The 19,514-nt window shown below is 40.0% G+C and overlaps 1 non-coding gene across 1 annotated transcript; it reads left to right on the top strand.

The window, feature by feature from the left end:
* The first annotated feature begins 14,647 nt into the window (after positions 1-14,647).
* Positions 14,648-14,719, top strand: TRNAS-GGA (transfer RNA serine (anticodon GGA)). Its single transcript has one exon. It is a non-coding gene; the product is annotated as a tRNA-Ser (tRNA).
* Positions 14,720-19,514: the final 4,795 nt, after the last annotated feature.

Genomic DNA, 19,514 nt, shown 5'->3' with positions numbered 1-19,514 from the left:
CACCAGGGACTGATGTACTAATGATGTACTATTTTAAAACACTAAATCTGGAATGTTTGTCATACAGCAAAGATGGCATAAGACTAGAGTATTAACATATATAATACAGAAACCAGGTGATGTTTGTCCGTTTTGGATAGAGAGAAATACAAGGTTAATATCGTTATTAGAGGTTGCTCTGAAACCAAAGAAGGAATCTGAAAAGAGAAAGGGAAAAGGGGGATGAAAAAGGAATAATGCTGCAGGTCTTGGCTTTTCTGGGCTTCCCTGGTAACTCAGCAGTGAAGAATACACCGGTAGTGCAGGAGATCTGGGTTTGATCTGCGGGTCGGGAAGATTCCCTGGAGTAGGAAACGGCAACCCACTTGAGTATTCTTGCCTGGAGAAGTCCATGGACAGAGGAGCCTGATAGGCTACAGTCCACGGGGCTGCAAAAGTTGAACACGACTGAGCAACTGAACCACCACCACTGGGAGGCTACAATATGCCAAGAACTTGGTGGGCATGAGTAGTGAAAGGTGACTGATACACACAGTCCTTCCCTAAGTGCATTTAGGAGACTAGTGAAGAACACATATCATTTCAAGGTGGAGGAAACGCTGAGGAAGGCCGCTCCTGGAGTTGCCGTCCATAGCGCATGGAATAGAACCTTAGGAGGTAAGAGAAAGAGAAGAAAATTTTTCACTCGTTCTCCCAAAACAGTGACTAGGACCAAAGGCCAAAACCCTGGGTGAATCCTATCCTCTAATGTACTTTTCAGAGTACTTTACAGATGACTGTGTATCCCACACAAACCCCAAAAACCACTGCTGTTCAGTCGCTATAAGTCATGTCAGACTCTTTGCGACCCCATGGACTGCAGCACGCCAGGCTCCTCTGTCCTTTACCATCTCCCAGAGCTTGCTCAGACTCATGTGCATTGAGTCAGTGATGCCATCCAACCATCTCATCCTCTGTTGTCCCCTTCTCCTCATGTCTTCAATCTTTCCCAGCGTCAGGATCCTTTCCAATGAGTCGGCTCTTTGCATCAGGTGGCCAAAGTATCGGAGCTTCAGCTTTAGCAACAGTCCTTCCAATGAATATTCAGGGTTGATTCCCTTTAGGATTGACTTGTTTGATCTCCTTGCAGTCCACGGAACTCTCGAGTCTTCTTCAACACCACAGTTCGAAAGTGTCAGTTCTTTGGCACTCAGCCTTCTTTATGGTCCATAAAAGGTTAGAGCACAGATATCCCTTCTGTGGTATTATCCCTTCTGTGGTCCCATAACAATATGCTCGTGACCAAATATGGAACCTAACTCCTTATGAATAATTCTGAGCAATATTCACCTGCCTGCTTCTCTTAAGACTGGGAGTTCTTTGAATATTAAGATTGTCTTTCTCACACTATTATACTTAACACCAACCACAGTGGATACTCAACACTTAACACGTTTCTTGAGTTGAATCGGTTCTATTTTATGATAGTATTCATGTCTGGCCACAGTGATAAACGCATGGGTAAGAATGATTCAGGCATTCCTTAAGTTACCAGAGCAGCACTAACCAATAGTGGTGCTGGTTTGTTTCTAAGGTTGTCATTTACAAAGCTCTTGTTTTGGGATTTTCAGGCCTGAGTCTATTTTTAAAACTCCTGAACAAAGGCAGTGGATAAAAGAAAAATTGTTTCTGTATCTACATGTTTTTAATTTATGGGTGGGGAACTTGAGGGCAAATTTTTCTTAAATGTTCTAACTTTTGTTTTTTAATCAAATAAAAAATCTAAAAATGTAGCTTGCTTTCTTGCTAGAGAACTAAAAGATAAAAGCAAGGAAAAATAATATTATCCAAGAAGATGACAAATCTCTCAGTGTGGTACATTTCCCTCCTCCTCACCTCTGTCTTCTCAACTTTTAGCTCTCACTCCTCAGGCCCCAACCCCCACCTGGACTCTATTTTTTTACCTAAAATATTAACACAGGATAACAGAAGATTAGCAGCAGCCACAGAAGGAGATGGGCTTCCCTTGTGGCTTAGCTGGTAAAGAATCCGCCTGCAATGCAGGAGACCTGGGTTTGATCCCTGGGTTGGGAAGATCCCCTGGAGAAGGGAAAGGCTACCCACTCCAGTATTCTGACCTAGAGAATTCCATGGACTGTATAGTTCACGGAGTCACAAAGAGTCAGACATGACTAAGGGACTAACACACACAGAAGGAGACTTTGTCCGAAATCATTACCACCAAACAATCTGGAATCCAATTTCTGTCTTATTTGACTAAATTTTATTTCCATTTTATTTGGCCACACTTAGGCACTCACCTCAAGATATCCACATTAGTGTTCTTGATGGCAACAAGAAACAAAGCTAAGCAACTTGTAACCAGCAAATGGAAGTAAAGATGTCTAGAGAAACCACGTTAAACAAGTTCAACTTCTTATTTCAGATATGTCCTACACTTGCTGTATGCTTGGATACTAAAATAGAGAAGGCTTTACAATAGAGGGAAAGATAGTTGTTTAAATAAATGATGCTGTGAAAACTGGACAGCTATGTGAAAAACAATGAAATCAGAACACTCTCTAACATCATAGATAAAAATTAAGATAAAATGGATTAAGGCCCTAAATGCAAGACTGTATACTGAAAAGCTCTAAACACTCTTTGATATCAATCACAGTAATATCTCTTTTGATCTGCCTCCTAGAGTAACAGAAATAAAAACAAAAATAAACAAGACAATTAAACCCAAAACCTTTCATACAAAGGAAACCATAAACAAAATGAAAAGATAACCCACAGGATGGGAGAAAATATTTGTAAACAATGCAATTAACAAAGGATTAATCTCCAAAATGAAAAAATAGTTCATGCAGCTCAAAATAAAAATTGCAACACCAAATCAAAAAAATGAGCAGAAGACCTAAATAAATTTTTCTCCAAAGAAAACATACAGATGGCCAAGAGGCACATGAAAAGCAAATCAAAACTACAGTGAGATGTCACCTCACATCACTCAGCATGACCATCATCAAAAAGTCTACAAACAATAAATGTTGGAGAGGGTATGGAAAACAAGGGAACATTCTAACACTGCTGGTTGGAATGTAAACTGGTACAGTCACTATGGAAAACAGTATGGAGAAAACTAAAGATAGAACTACCATATGATCCAGCAACCTTACTCCTGGGCATATATCCAAAGAAAACCATGGTTTGAAAGGATATATGCATCCCAGTGTTCACTATAGCACTGTTTACAGTAGTCAAGACATGGAAGCAACCTATATGTCCATCAACAGATGAATGGATAAAGAGGTGATACACATATACAATGGAATATTACTCAGCCATAAAAAAAAAGATGAAATAATGCCATCTGCAGCAACATGGATGGACCTGGAGATTATCACATTGTTGTTGTTCTTTAATCCCTAGTCATGTCTAAGTCTTTCGTGACCCCATGGACTGTAGCCCGCCAGGTTCCTCTAAGATTTCGCAGGGAAAAATATTGAAGTGGGTTGCCATTTACTTCTCCAGGGGATATTCCCAGCCCAAGGATGGATCAAACTCATGTTGCCTGCACTGCAGGCAGATTCTTTACCACTAAGTCAAATAAATCATAATTCAATATACAATTAAATTTTTTTAAAAATACAATAAGGAATGTTACCAGTATGATTGTTCTACATGTATGTAGTTCAAGTACCTAATTCCCTAATTCAGCAACTTTATTTCTAAGCAAAGGTCAACAGTTTTATAAACTGATTTGTAAAGAAGAAATGCTTCAGCAATCATTAAATGAGAGAAAAAATCTTGACGTGAAATAATTCTTACAGTTTTCTATAGGGTCAAGAATTTACACATCCACATATAAAATGCAATGCTGAAATGGGGAACAGTCATTATAACAAACAGCCAGTCTCTATAGTTTAAATGTTTTCAAGTTGTACTCTTGCAACACAAAGTGCTAAGTGTTAGAAGTGCTCATATTCCGATCTATTTTTAACTCCTACTTCTGGTTAAAGGAGGGAGTAAAACAAAAGGTCAGGAATGGTATCTGGCACTTAATTGTTTCCTTCTCTTTTCCCTTGCAAAGCAGAGGACTAGGAGCATATTTCTCATTTTCTTGGAAAAATTATCAAGTCTGTCTGAATCTCAGTTTCTTCAGGAGAGGAAAATAACACTGCCTCATCCAGTTATTGAAATAAATAAAAGATATAACAGGTGTAAATAGCTAATTGTAAACAGCTGCTCAGTAAAGAGTAGTTATCACTATTAGCACTGCTATTTATAATATTTTTTAGAGTTTTTTGTTATAAACTATCTATCCAAATTTCTAATCTTTACAATATTCACCAAATTCAAATCTAAACAGACAAACTCTCAGATCTCTTAGGTGTTATACAGAAAACCTCAAAGGTGATTAAGCACATTTATGATTACATGTTTCTAAAATACATTTGTTCAAAGCTTCAGCTTTGGGATTTTAATAATAAAGTGAATTATCCACCTATATTCTAGTTGGTTCTTCATAAAAAATTACTTTCCAAAAAAAAATCCCATTTTACCAATATAAAAATTCTAGTAGTGGCTGGTTGAAATATTTGAGATCTTGTTGAAAAAGAGAATATGTTGTTTTAGCAGCTTGGGGTAGTTAAGTTGAAAATGCCAAGGAAAGATATTGTCATGCTGTTTCCGTCCCCCCCCACCCCCAATTTTCCGCTTGAACATCTTTTAAACTTGCAGTTTAGCTACACATTATTCTTTATTGTATTTCAATCTTGGAGGCAGGTTGAAATTAATGAACCAGCCAAAGACCTGGAACCACCAAGAATTCTGGTTCTCATTCTAGTACTGATGTAGTTCTGAAATTACCATTAATTAAATTAGGGTACTAACTTGACCACTTCTAGGACTGTATCAGCAAGGACTCTTCTGCTTCATCTTTGCACAGCCCCTCTCCTTCTCTCCTTTTTGATGCCAGTGCTCAGATAACACTGTGGAACTGAATTTATCACAGTAAAATTGCTTCCATCAGACAATCAGATTATTAACAAAATTTAACAAAAAATAATCACAAATGACTTTCCTACAAAGTATGCTTATTTTCTTTTTCACAACACAGTTCTAACTGCCTCATAAAAGCCTATGAAATTAATTTCTCCTGCTTTCAGTCACTCCAATCTCTTGAGCAAACCCAAGGGAGTAAGGACTGAGTTCTGGAGAACTCTGTTATTTAAAATGCAGTTAAAAGTCCAAAGAAGAATCCAGTCAAGGACACTGAGAGGAAAGGAAGATGATAAATCAAAATAGCATAATTTCCTAAAGCCACGTTTTTAAAAGAGGTTCAATAAAGAGGGCATGGTCAGTTGTGTTAAACACTAATGACAAGCAGAATAAGATGAGGACTGAGAACAGATGATCCAATTAGACAAGTTGGAAGCCAACGTTGGCTTACAAAGGTATAGTTTTAAGTGGAATAGTGAAATGAAAATTTGATTAGAATTGTCATAAGTATGGGAGCTGAGACTGTGGAAATACTGAGGTTTGCTATAAAGGATGGTAAATAAGTTGGTAGCCACAGAGGGGGTAGAAGCAAGGGAGGTTTCTTTTCTTCTTTTGTTTAAGATTGTTGATTAATAACAGAGTACATTATAAAGAAGTCTGAATGACCAAGAGTTGATGCCTTTAAACTGTGGTGTTGGAGAAGGCTCTTGAGAGTCCCCTGGACTGCAAGGAGATCAAACCAGTCAATTCTAAAGAAAATCAACCCTGAATATTCATTGGAAGAACTGATGCTGAAGCTAAAGCTCCAATACTTTGGCCACTTGATGTGAAGAAAAGACCCTGATGTTAGGAAAGATTGAAGGTAGGAGCAGAAGGGACGACAGACGACGAGATGGTTGGATGGCATCACTGATTCAATGGACACGAGTTTGAGCAAGCTCCAGGAGATGGTGAAGGGCTGGGAAGCCTGGCATGTTGCAGTCCATGGGGCACAGAGAGTCAAACACGACTGAGTGACTGAACAAAAACAATATTACAGCAAAGAAAAAAGAAGACGTGATGACACAAGACAGAAAAGAGGCAATTACAGCAGTAAAGTTCCTGATAAAGTGAAAATTAATGGAATCCGGTGAATAAGTAAAGGATTTTCCTAAAATAAAGAGACGTTTTCATTGCATTCAAAGGCTACAGATGTGGGAGGGCTGGTTGGTGGAAAAACAGCTTTACCTTCTGAATACATCTGCTCTCCCAGTGAGATAAGCAAAATCATCCACTGATAGTGAGGAGCAGGGAAGAAGAGTTGAAATTTTGAGAAAAAAAAAAAAAGGTGTGAAATAGTAATCTCTGAAGAGAGAAAATAAATCAATAAGGAAATGGGAACTGTGGTTGACTGAAACTGCGTTAAGACCCACTTGAGACACACAGTCATAAAATTTAAAAGAGATCAGTCAGAATTGTTAGATGTTTCTCTCCAGCCATCAACTCCAAGCTTGGGAAACATTTATTGAATGTTTATCATGTGTCAAGCACTGCCTAAGCACCTTATCTTTATTAATATTGTGAGCCCACAACAACCCTATGAGTTGAGCACTCATGAGAAAACTGAGGTACAGAGATGTTAAGAAACTTTTCCAAGGCCACGTAGCTAATAAATATTGGACTCAGGATTGAAGGAGATCACATCTTTAGCCACTGCTGCTGCTGCTGCTGCTACGTCGCTTCAGTTGTGTCCAACTCTGTGCGACCCCATAGACGGCAGCCCACCAGGCTCCCCTGTCCCTGGGATTCTCCAGGCAAGAACACTGGAGTGGGTTGCCATTTCCTTCTCCAATGCATGAAAGTGAAAAGTGAAAGTGAAGTTGCTCAACTACCCTATTTTTATGTAAATTATTGGGATTAAGCAATATTGATTTCTACCATTTAAGTAAGGCAGAGAGGGAGGTAAGGAAGGCATGGATTGGAAGCACTGTTGTAATCAAAGAATTATCATAGAGACAGTGAACTGGAAAGAGAGGAGAGGTGGTTGATGACTGGGATGTTAGACACTGAGATTTTGAGAGCAGTATAGTTATTCGTAATGACAAAATCTAAAGTGTGACCAGAAGAGTTGGCAACGAAGCTCAGGGAGAAGGATAAGGAAAAGACTGTAGGAGAAAAGGTCAAGGAACTAAAAAATATTCAGGCACTGGATGGATTTTCCACATAAACAGAACTGGTGATGAAAAGAAGAATGTAAGTTAGATGTTAACTTCTTCTCCAAATGAGGAAGACTGACCAGGAGATTACTGCAAGAAGTAAGGACATACATAGTCAGTAGCCTTACTCCAAATATAGGTTACCAACCTGTCCTAGTTTAACTAGAACTTGCCCAGTTTTAATACTGAAAGTCCTACATCCTGGATCTCCATAAGCTAAAGATTTTGAGAGAGAAGAAGAAATGAGCTATTTCCTGAAAGATGCAATAACAACATAATACCTGCTCCATCTCTAGGCTCTGTGTGATAATGGATGTTTAAAATTTTAAATTAAAATAAAACTGTCATGTGCCAGGTAAAACTACTTTATTTAACTCATCATCTCAGAATAGGATGCTTTGCTCACATTCATTAATTTGTTCAAGGCAAAGATTTCCAACTCATTTTCCTCCCATTTTGCCTGACTTGTTCCCTTAAGGGCAGTGATCCTGTTTCCTATCTCATCAAACCTATTATGCTCTAAAAGCTAGAGCTAATTTCCTATGATCAATCAGTGTTCTAAGTGCCTGAACAGGTCCGATGGAAAATATTGTTTGGTTGACAAAATCATATCCCACTGAACAGCGTGAGCACTTGGGAAATGACTGATATTGCAATATCACCTGAATCCCACATGTCTGAAATGAGAAATGTCTCTGCTGCAGTAAGATCTGCATCTCCCACCCCACTGTTTCAAAGACTTCTAGGTTAGGGAATCAGAGAAGGCAATGGCACCCCACTCCAGTACTCTTGTCTGGCAAATCCCATGGACCGAGGAGCCTGGTAGGCTGCAGTCCATGGGGTCACTAAGAGTCAGACACGACTGGAGACTTCACTTTCACTTTTCACTTTCATGCATTGGAGAAGGAAATGGCAACTTACTCCAGTGTTCTTGCCTGGAGAATCCCAGGGGCGGAGGAGCCTGGTGGGCTGCCGTCTATGGGGTCACACAGAGTCGGACACGACTGAAGTGACTTAGCAGCAGCAGCAGCAGCAGCAGCAGGTTAGGGAACGGAGAACCACAGCATTTCACAGATAGGAAAAACCTGACAGACACTTTAGGAGTGACTAAAGAGTCATGGAAACAATCTTCTTCGATTGAATCCTTGCATGATCTTTCCACTCAGATAATGCACTAAACGTAGTTTCACCGGGCTGCAAATACTGCATGGTATTTCCCAACTTGTTTTATTACATGGACAAAATCTGTGGCATATCAAATGATTTCAAAATAGTATGTACAAAGAGAAAGGCTGAAAGATAACTGAAAAATAATCCAAAAGTTGCAATGAGAACATTAGGCTGGTCTGAGCTGTCCTCCAGGTCTTTCTTGCCTTTTAACCCTACTCTTCTGCCTCCTTGCTCCTATCATTAAATTTCTCAAAAGCAAAGCCTATATTTCTTCAGCTCAACTCATTCCTTGGCTTGCAATCTGACATCAGCCCACATTCTCTAAAAAGGTCACTAATTACTACTTTAATAGTCATTTCTAAGAAAATCCCAGTTTCCTATACTTGGCACTAGTGGTAAAGAATCTGCCTGCCAATGTAGGAGACATAAAAGATGTGGGTTCAATCCCGGGGTCAGGAAGATCCCCTGGAGAAGGAAATGGCAACCCACTCCAGTATTCTTGTCTGGAGAATCCCATGGACTGAGGGGCTTGGTGGGCTACAGTCTATGGGGCCTCAAAAGAGTCAGACGTGACTGAAGCAACTTAATACTTTTACTATTGTGAGCATATAAGGAATGAACTATGTAACTAAATATGAACTAATTTTTGTAGTATGTGTGTTAGTTACACACATTATAAATCTAAAAAAAGTCCTTTGATAGAAACCACATATCCTAATTTGAGGATAAAACTTTGATTTCTATAAATTTAGCCCCCATCCCTCCTTGAAATTTCAGCAACACTTAAAATCATTTGCTATCTCTTCTTCCTAAAATTATCTCACCCCTGTCCTATTTTTCAAACCTAACTGTCAACTTATTCTACTTATCCTACCTCCACCAGAGGTCTGACAGTTATTCCTTCTCATTGACTTCTACAGTCATAGTAGCTTCTCAATTGTCTTAACTGCCAACTTCTGGTCTATCTAGAATATTATTGCCTAATTAATCTTCCAAACTCAATGTTACAACATCCTTTATCCAAAAATCTTTAAGAGCCTCCGACTGTGTGGCAAAATTTATGTATTTCTCTGATGATACTTATCTTACAATCAAATCACACCTCTTAGATCCTAAAATCAGAAATAAGAAAGTCATGAATAATCAAAAATAAAATAAAAATAAAAATTACCTTGGAAAAGTCCTTCGACAGGCATTCCACTGGAGACCACGAGTTTGTTCAGCACAACAAGTTTTTCCTCCAGCATCGGAACAGATTCCTGTTTCTTTGGTTGAGCACCAGATGAAGTAGTTGGCTTGCTTTTAGGGTCCATTATATATGAAAAATGCATATATGCATATCTTTAAAAGTTAGAATCACACTCAGCTCAGTGATACGCTTGAACTTGAGAGGCCCCACAGGACACAGACATGAGGGAACCACAGATTCACGTCTTTCCTGCCATACTTACTTCAGGTAACCACTGAATGATGGACAGTATTGCCAGCACCAAGTTGTAATTTTTCTATTTTAATTCTGGGATTGCTTAGTTTGCTTCCGTTTTGCTAAGATGATGGAATTCCACTGCTACTTCCTCTTTAAAAGTTATCTAGATACTTTATTTCTCCCCACAAACTCTGAGGTTTGGAATCATGTAATATTCTTATTTGTCTATTCTACAGCACTTAACACTGTTAATTGGCCTATTTTAAATATAATAATAAAATAATATCAATAAACTCAAGTGGAGGCAGTAAAATAGACTTATAATTGCTATCTATATTTGATAGCCAAAATACATATGTTAAAGTATACATATATTTAGATATATGTTTATGTTCCAAAATAATAAGAATAATCTAGAGTTACTGTATTAAATTAATGTGACCCTATAGACTGTAGCCCACCAGGTTCTTTTGTCCATGGGGTTTTTTAGGCAAGAATACTGCAGTGGGTTGCCATTTCCTCCTCCAGGGGATCTTCCCAGGCATCGAACCCATGTCTCCTGAATTTGGCCGGTGGATTCTTTACCACTGAGCCACATGAGAAGCCATTAAGTTAATAATAAGGAAATTACTGTACTGTCATCATGATTATATTAAAATCAAGGGAAATCTTACATTCCTACATTAGAACACGTAAGGCTTGCCAATGTTATTTTAAATATACCCCATAAATACACCCCAAGATATCCCAGAAATCATAATTATACCACCCTATGTAATCGAAGGGTGTCACTAGAGCTATTCAAATATTTACCTTGGGGAAGTAGATGTTCAGAGCTGCTTCTGGGAATCAATTTAAATAAACTACCCTGTGCATTTTGACGGACACAAGAAAATAAATTTTGGACTTGCTGCCACATCATCTAGATACCTGTATTGGATTCTTCCTGAAATTTAGTGATAGAATCTACCCTGTAGCATCCGAAAGTGCACACTTGGCAGGTTTGAGAAGTCATCTTGAGTTGGGGCAGTGCTTGTGGACATACCCCAGAAGGCAGCCAAAGGGGAAGGATGAGGGTGACTCTAGGTGGTGTCACACAGCCTTTCTTCCCTGGGCAACAACCGCGGAGCTTTGAGAATGTTCCTGGGAACATAGATCCCCCGAGGCAAAGTTAGCGCTTCTAACTGACCGCTAGAGGACTCAGGGGGATCGTTAATGCACGCTGCCCTCTGGGGGTCGCGGAAGGAGACAGCTCCAGGGCTGTGATGAAATTTACTTGCAGACACCAGCCAGCATCCGGCACTGAGGCTGAAATACTGAACATAGAGAGATGGACCTCAGTTATTTGAAGCTAAGTGAAGATGTCTTCTCGGTCACTAATGCCTGACTTGCTTAGTCGAGAAACAGATTCCCACCTAGAAATTTTTACTCGTATCCAAATATGTTGCCCTGAAGGAGGAAAATTGTATGTCAGAATTAGAAAATAATAAGATATAATATATACTGGCTTTGAGATTAGACGTATTCAAATTCCAGCTTGGCCGTTTACTAGCATGATATGATGAATAATGTATTTTATCTCTCTAATTTTCAGTTTCCTTATTTGGAAAAGGTATAGTGCTTGGTATGACGATGCTTCAAAAACAGAATCTATTTGATAAAGGAAGTTGTACTTGTTTTTTATTTTTATTTAACTTAATACAACTGGACTCTCTGATACTCTGGGTGTATTCAGTGCTGTCTCCAGCTACCTTTGATAAAATCTGCCATTTCTGTCAGGATTCATCCAGACTCCAGACCAGTAAGAACCAGACCTGGTGAAATGTGAGGTGCCCCAGAAAAATCTACTGCTCCTAAACCTGCGGTGTTTTGCACTTTGGGCACTGAGATTTAATAGTTCTCATGAATATCAGATGGTAGCCTATCTTTCTAACATTTTCCCACTCATGTAGTCAATATGTCTAGCTGGAACTTTCATCTGCATGTCTGATACCTCTGGTTTCTCAACGGATGTGTGGCCTCACCGTGAATTACAGACGCCAGAACAAGCAGTGGGAAGGCATATAGTGGGAGGGTCAACCTGCCTAACTGACCCCTGCCAGTTTCACCTGGTACTGGTCTCTGCACCTAGGCTCTGTGAAGAGAACATGTGCTTAGAGCTTTGCACTTTAGTTTTTTCTTTCCATCTTCTTTTTCTTGTAATAGTAATGGATTTCCACTGGTCCACCTGTTTTACTCCTCTGGAGTCCCCAAAAACCATGTATTTTCAGAATATCAACATAGGAGGTAAATGCTATGGTAATTAATTAATGGCCCAAGAATTGCAAAGGGTAATAAATAGTCCTTACATGTAATACACTAAAATTTAGACCTTGTTAGACCTCAAAGTGTCTAATAGATGGACACCGATATTCATCTTAAAGTATTTAAAGTACTTCCATCTTCTTTCTGGTCTCACTTTAGTAGTCTACGTTGCATAAAAGATATTGATTTATAAATTAATGAATTTGTTGAGGAAGAAAATTTATTTGACTGGATGTTTGTCAATATTGTTATTTTAAAAACTGCTCAAATACTGCACTGGTACATTTTGTCCTACAAAAATAAGCACTATATCATTATGTGAAACAGAGAATTTGCCACAGCAGTCAATTATAAAAAGTAATCTTTGAATTACATTGAATTAAACGTCAAAGGATTAAATGACAGAAAAGGTAACAACAGATTTTTTTCATTTCCATCCAGTTATAAAACTGTAACTCTGGAAAATGTTTTTCTAGGAGTTTACTGCTTTTTCAAGTCACTGTCATCAGATTTTGACATAAACTATTTCAGGCACCAAATTTAGAAAACAAGCAGCTATTAAATGTCCAAAATGTCTATTACCATAGATGGCTTAATAACAGAATGTGTTAATGTGTTTGTCTCTGCCTCCTTCTCAAAAGGCAGGCAGTTCAAGGTGTGTTTATTCATTTTTACAAATATATTTCCCTATTCTGTCAAAAAGAGAAGCATAATTCAATTGAAGCACATCAGAACTGTGCTTCCTTATACCATATAATGTGACAAGCTGTAAATAAAATGAACTTTTTATGAATACATTATGCATGGGATGTGTTCCCAGGGTTGCATATAAAGAGTATTTTAATGACATACATTTTTCTAGGTAACCAAAAGCAAGCTGCTATTTCAACAATCCATAGACTGCATATAAAGCAATTTTAAAGTATCCTAGCACAAATTCAGCAATCTTGGCACCTGAAATATTGACATGACAACACAGTAACCTTCATCTAGAAAATTACCCCCTTTGGAAATTATGTTGGCCACCATGGACTTCTTTTTAATACTTCAAGTATTTATTGTCATATGAGTAGAATGTCTATTTCAGATTTCTTCACGTGGCATCTATCATGGCATATCCTATAGCTATAAATGCACATATACAATTATTATTTGATAAAAGTTATATGAACAATTGAAAAACACATAATAGAACCAAAAATTGTATAATTTAGTAGGGAAAATCACAAAAAAAACCATGCATAATGTAAAAATGATCACAATATAGTTTATTAAAAGGCTGGATTTAAATAAAGAATAATCTTGATTTCTCAGAAAGAAAAAAATATTTTTTTAAAAAAACCTGGAAGGAATTCAAGAAAATGTTAATAATAGATATCTTTTGTAGAGGTGCATATTCTTTCTTTGTATCTTTCTGTATTTTTACGTTCTCTACCATAAATGCTCATTGTTTTTTGGAGACAAAATAACATTCCTTTTAAGCAAACCTACCAAATGCCAAGCTCCATTCTAGGCACTAGGTGTATGGCAGAAAACAAAAAACTAAGTCCCAGCCCTATTCACAGAGCTTATGTTCTTCAAGGTGGTGTGGGGTTGGGGCAGAGAGTGACAGACAGTAACCAAATAAATGTGTAAATAAATGGAATATTAGTGTTATGGAGGGGGGAAAGCACGTTAAGAAGATAGGGACATACAGGGAATGGGAAAGTGTGATTTTATACAGGGTGGTCAGGGAAGGCTTTGCTAATGTGTCAACATATAGGAAGGGAAGAGGAGCAGAAAGCGAAGAGCGCAGAGTGATCTAGAAACAAAAACCAAGTGAAAAATCCATGATGCAGAAGTATATTCGTATGTTTCAGGAAGGGTGAGAGCTGGAGTTCAGAGTGAGCTGGTATGAAATGGTATATGTAATGAGCTCAGAGGAGTAGCCCAGAATCAGGGCTTGAGGCATTGGCAAGACATCATCTTAGGGAGACCATGTGGGCCTTTATTTGAATAGAGATGAAGCAGAAGATAGAGGGACTCCAGACCAGGCGTTTACAACTGGCCTCCTAGTCACTCCTCCTGGAGTAAGAAGATGAGCTCCAGGCTGTCCATTCATTATCAGCCTCTTGTTTACCTTTCCTGAAGCAAGAGACATATGGACTCCAGGACTACACCTTTATGACTGGATTCCAGTCTATATTTTAAGATCTACGCTTCAATATAAAAACCAGCAAGAGGAACTTCCTTGGTGGTCCAGTGGTTAAGAATCCACCTTGTGATGCAGGAGATATGGGTTTGGTCCCTGGTCAGGGAACTAATATCCCACATGATGCGGAGCCACAGTGAAAGTCCCTGCATAACGCAGAGAAGGTCCCATGTGCCACAACTAAGACCCGCCTCAGTCAAAGAGATAAATACATATCTTTCAGAAAACAGCAACAGCAATAGGGTAAATAATCAGATATTGGGCATTTTTATGGCAGGGACAGAGTGGGACTAAGCCCTGTTAAAAGAGAGGGAGATCACACACCTCGAGCAAAGGAAACATTTCACATGTGTAGAAAGACTCCTTAGGGCTTCCCTGCTGGCTCAGAGGTTAAAGCGTCTGCCTGGAATGCAGGAGACCCAGGTTCGATCCCTGGGTCGGGAAGATCCCCTGGAGAAGGCAATGGCAACCCACTTCAGTACTCTTGCCTGGAGAATCCCATGGAGGGAGGAGCCTGGTAGGCTACAGTCCATGGGGTCGCAAAGAGTCAGACACGACTGAGCAAAAGACTCCTTTGTGGTCAGAAGGAGGGGGCACCACCCCATAATATGTAATGCTAATACATGATGGTGGCTCAGAGGTTAAAGTGTCTGCCTGGAAGGCGGGAGATGTGGGTTCGATCCCTGGGTTGGGAAGATCCCCTGGAGAAGGCAATGGCAACCCACTCTAGTACTCTTGCCTGGAGAATCCCATGGAGGGAGGAGCCTGGTAGGCTACAGTCCACGGGGTTGCAAAGAGTCAGACACGACTGAGCGACTTCACTTTCACTTTCAATACATGATCCCATAGCCCTCTGGGCTAGAATCCATCTTGGAAAAATGTCCCACACTCCTGTTGGGGAGGGTCCTAGGGCAGGTCAGTTGTGGAAAAAGAAATCAGATTAATTGGTTAAAGGTAAAGGCCCAGAAGAACTGACCTATATAAATGATTTAACCACCTCTTCACTCTACTCTTCCTCACTGGGGGTCAGGAAGATCCCCTGGAGAAGGAAATGGTACCCACCCCAGCATTCTTGCCTGGGAAATCCCATGGACAGAGGAGCCAGGCAGACTAGAGTCCATGGGGTCCAAAGAGTCGGACACAACTGGGTGACTTCACTTTCTTTCTTCCTTTTTCTTGCTCACTGGGGGTATGCACACACACATCCTCTCTGGATGTGCATCTCTGCTTTGCTTCTATCTTAGCGAAATAGTTTCTCTGTGTGCTCTCATTTGTTGTTGTGCCATGTCTCTAATAATGAACTTTGTACCTGCATTTACAGTTTTGCCTCTGTGAGAAATGCATTTTTCACTAGGGGCAAAGATCTAGGGAAAAATAGCTTCTAACCTCTCACTCTTGCTGGTCTGGTGGCTAGGATTCCTGGCTTTTATCCAGGCTCAGTTCAGTTCAGTCGCTAAGTTGTGTCTGACTCTGCGACCCCATGAATCGCAGCACGCTAGGCCTCCCTGTCCATCACCATCTCCCAGAGTTCACCCAAACTCACGTCCATCGAGTCGGTGATGCCATCCAGCCATCTCATCTTCTGTCGTCCCCTTCTCCTCCTGCCCCCAATCCCTCCCATCATCAGAGTCTTTTCCAATGAGTCAACCCTTCGCATGAGGTGGCCAAAGTACTGGAGTTCCAGCTTCAGCATCAGTCCTTCCAATGAATAGTCAGGACTGATTTCCTTTAGGATGGAGACTGGTTGGATCTCCTTGCAGTTCAAGGGACTCTCAAGAGTCTTCTCCAACACCACAGTTCAAAAGCATCAATTCTTTGGCGCTCAGCCTTCTTCAGAGTCCAACTCTCACATCCATACATGACTACTGGAAAAGCCATAGCCTTGACTAGATGCACCTTAGTCGGCAAAGTAATGTCTCTGCTTTTGAATATACTATCTAGGTTGGTCATAACTTTTCTTCCAAGGAGTAAGCATCTTTTAATTTCATGGCTGCAGTCACCATCTGCAGTGATTTTGGAGCCCCCCAAAATAAAGTCTGACACTGTTTCCACTGTTTCCCCATCTATTTCCCATGAAGTGATGGGACCAGATGCCATGATCTTCGTTTTCTGAATGTTGAGCTTTAAGCCAACTTTTTCACTCTCCTCTTTCACTTTCATCAAGAGGCTTTTGAGTTCCTCTTCACTTTCTGCCATAAGGGTGGTGTCATATGCATATCTGAGTTTATTGCTATTTCTCCCGGCAATCTTGATTCCAGCTTGTGTTTCTTCCAGTCCAGCGTTTCTCATGATGTATTCTGCATATATGTTAAATAAGCAGGGTGACAATATACAGCCCTGGCATACTCCTTTTCCTATTTGGAACCAGTCTGTTGTTCCACATCCAGTTCTAGCTGTTGCTTCCTGACCTGCATATAGGTTTCTCAAGAAGCAGGTTAGGTGGTCTGGTATTCCCATCTCTTTCAGAATTTTCCACAGTTTATTATGATGCACACAGTCAAAGACTTTGGCATAGACAATAAAACAGAAATAGATGTTTTTCTGGAACTCTCTTGATGATCCAGTGGATATTGGCAATTTGATCTCTGGTTCCTCTGCCTTTTCTAAAACCAGCTTGAACATCTGGAAGTTCACGGTTCACGTATTGCTGAAGCCTGACTTGGAGAATTTTGAGCATTACTTGACTCGCGTGTGAGATGAGTGCAATTGTGTGGCAGTTTGAGCATTCTTTGGCATTGCCTTTCTTTGGAATTGGAATAAAAACTGACCTTTTCCAGTCCTTTGGCCACTGCTGAGTTTTCCAAATTTGCTGGCATATTGAGTGCAGCACATTCACAGCATCATCTTTAAGGATTTGAAATAGCTCAACTGGAATTCCATCATCCAGGCTACCCAGGTTCAATTCCTGGGAATTAAGGTCTCACTTCATGTCACCACTTCAATGAGATCACGAACACCCTTGCTACTGTGTGCAAATAGGCTGCAAAGGGCACAGATTGAAGCTGGGAGACAAATCAGAAGTTGGAACAGAGATATAGAGAGACATGAAGGTGGTTTGGATCAGAATGGTACCTGTAGTGGTACCTGAGAAGTGATCAGATACCAAAGGACACTCCACACTTAGGGTGAACAGATAAGGGCTTTGGGGGTTGTTCACAATGAAGTTAAAGGGTATATTTGTGTAGGCTAATTGTATGTGTCAACTTGACTAAGCTAGGAGATGTGGTAAAACTGGTTAAAACACTTCTGGGTTAGCATTTGAATCTGCAATCTGAATGAAGACAATGGCCCTCATAAGATCTAGTCCTCTGAGGGCCTGAGTACAACAAAAAGGCAGAGGACAGACTCATTCGCTACCTCTGCTTGAACTGGAACATCTCTTCTCAGTCAGCAGCGTTCCTGGTTCTCAGGCTGAGTACACTGCAGGCTTTCTGTTCTCTAGCTTGCTGACAGCAGATTGTGAGACTTCTCAGCCTTCATAATTACACAAGCCAATTCCTATAATTGTTATCGAGCCCAAGTTCGAGTATGCTCACTGCAAGACTGGTCAATTGTCAGGAGACAAGCTGTTGAGGCAAGGAATAGAGGCTTTATTTGGAAAGCTGTGCATCCAAGAAGATGGCAGACTAATGTCTTAGAGCACCATCTTAGAGTCTGGATTGTTGTTCAGTTGCTCAGTTGTGTCTGAGTCTTTGCAACCCCATGAACTGCAGCACGGCAGGCTTCCCTGTCCTTCACCATCTCCCAGAACTTGCTCAAACTCATGTCCACTGAGTCAGTGATGCCACCTAACCATCTTGTCCTCTGTTGACCCCTTCTCCTCCTGCCTTCAGTCTTTTCCAGGGTCTGGGTTTTTTCCAATGAGTCAGCTTTTCACATCAGGTGGCCAAAATATTGGAGCTTCAACTTCAGCATCTGTCCTTCCAATGAGTATTCAAGGTTGAGTTCCTTGCTGTCCAAGGGAACTCTCAAGAGTCTTCTATGGCTAAAAGATACAGAGGGTCTGGATGCCAGTTTATGTTATAGAACAGAGATGGAGAGGAGGTGAGGATGTAAAGTAAAAAGACCATAAGTTTTGCAAAGTATCTCCAGCTTAGTCAACATCAGAAAGGGGATGTGTTCATTTCTTCTTTTGTTGCAGCCATTCACAGGTAGGCAGAGTCACAATGTCTCCTCTGTGAGCTGAACAAAGGCACTTTAACATTCAGGCAGAGGGGCAGGGCTTCTTGAGGCAGATCATTATATACGCTTAGCTATAGACAGTATCCTTTTAGTGATTATAATATTAATAACAAAAGCAACAAAAAGATCCAATATAGAGCCAGATTTTGCTCTTCCCTGTTACATAATAAATCTCCTCCTGTAAGATATATATCTGTGCATCCGTGCTAAGTCACTTCAGTCATGTCCAACTCTTTGTGACTGCATGGACTGTAGCCCTCCAGGCTCCTCTGACCCTGGGATTCTCCAGACAAGAATACTGAAGTGGGTTGCCATGCCCTCCTCTGGGGATCTCCCTGACCAAGGGATCAAACTCTCATTCCTTACTTCTCCTGCATTGGCAAGTGGGTTCTTTACCACTAGACCCACCTAGGAAGCCCCATAAGATATTTTATTGGTTCTCTGTCTCTGGAGAAATCCTAACACAGTGTATTTCCTTTCATGAAAGGTCTAATGTTTAATAACTAGATGGCTCAGTTTTCTATGTCTTAGTGGTCAACAGCTGGTCTTAGTTTCAACAACCTCCTGCAAAAATATATTGGCTTCTTATTTTAGCACAGGAAGAATCAGTAACATTTTACTTTCTTCCAATTATTCATAGGAATACTTTAACCAGGTACAGTTAATTTTTCACACTATCTACATTCTTGCTAATTATTGAAGAATTAGTGTCAGACATCCAGTGAAGACTCAGACAAGCTTTTCTAAAATGCAATAGTCATTGATTAAACATCCTAAGATTCCAAAGTGAGAAAAAGGATTTTTGCAACTTAAATAAATGTCTTCCCTGTTTTTAGAGAGCTAGTTTAAAGATAGCCACATGCTAACCCATGGGATAGGTTTTCTTCGCAGAGTGATTTGAATCTCCAGCTCTTAAAAACCTGATTCCAAAGGATATCGAAAAAAAAAAAAAAAAGCCACCTTTGTAAAAATTTAAAAAAAAAGGCTATGTTTTAATGCCAGTTTCAAAATGCGGAGTAGAAGAGTTCACAATCTAAAACTTCAGATTTCAAAACAG

This window comes from Budorcas taxicolor, chromosome 5 (assembly GCF_023091745.1).
Source record: "Budorcas taxicolor isolate Tak-1 chromosome 5, Takin1.1, whole genome shotgun sequence".
Taxonomy (NCBI): Eukaryota; Metazoa; Chordata; class Mammalia; order Artiodactyla; family Bovidae; genus Budorcas; species Budorcas taxicolor.
The sequence above is the reverse complement of the archived record's forward strand: the minus strand, read 5'-3'. Positions and strand labels throughout refer to the sequence as shown.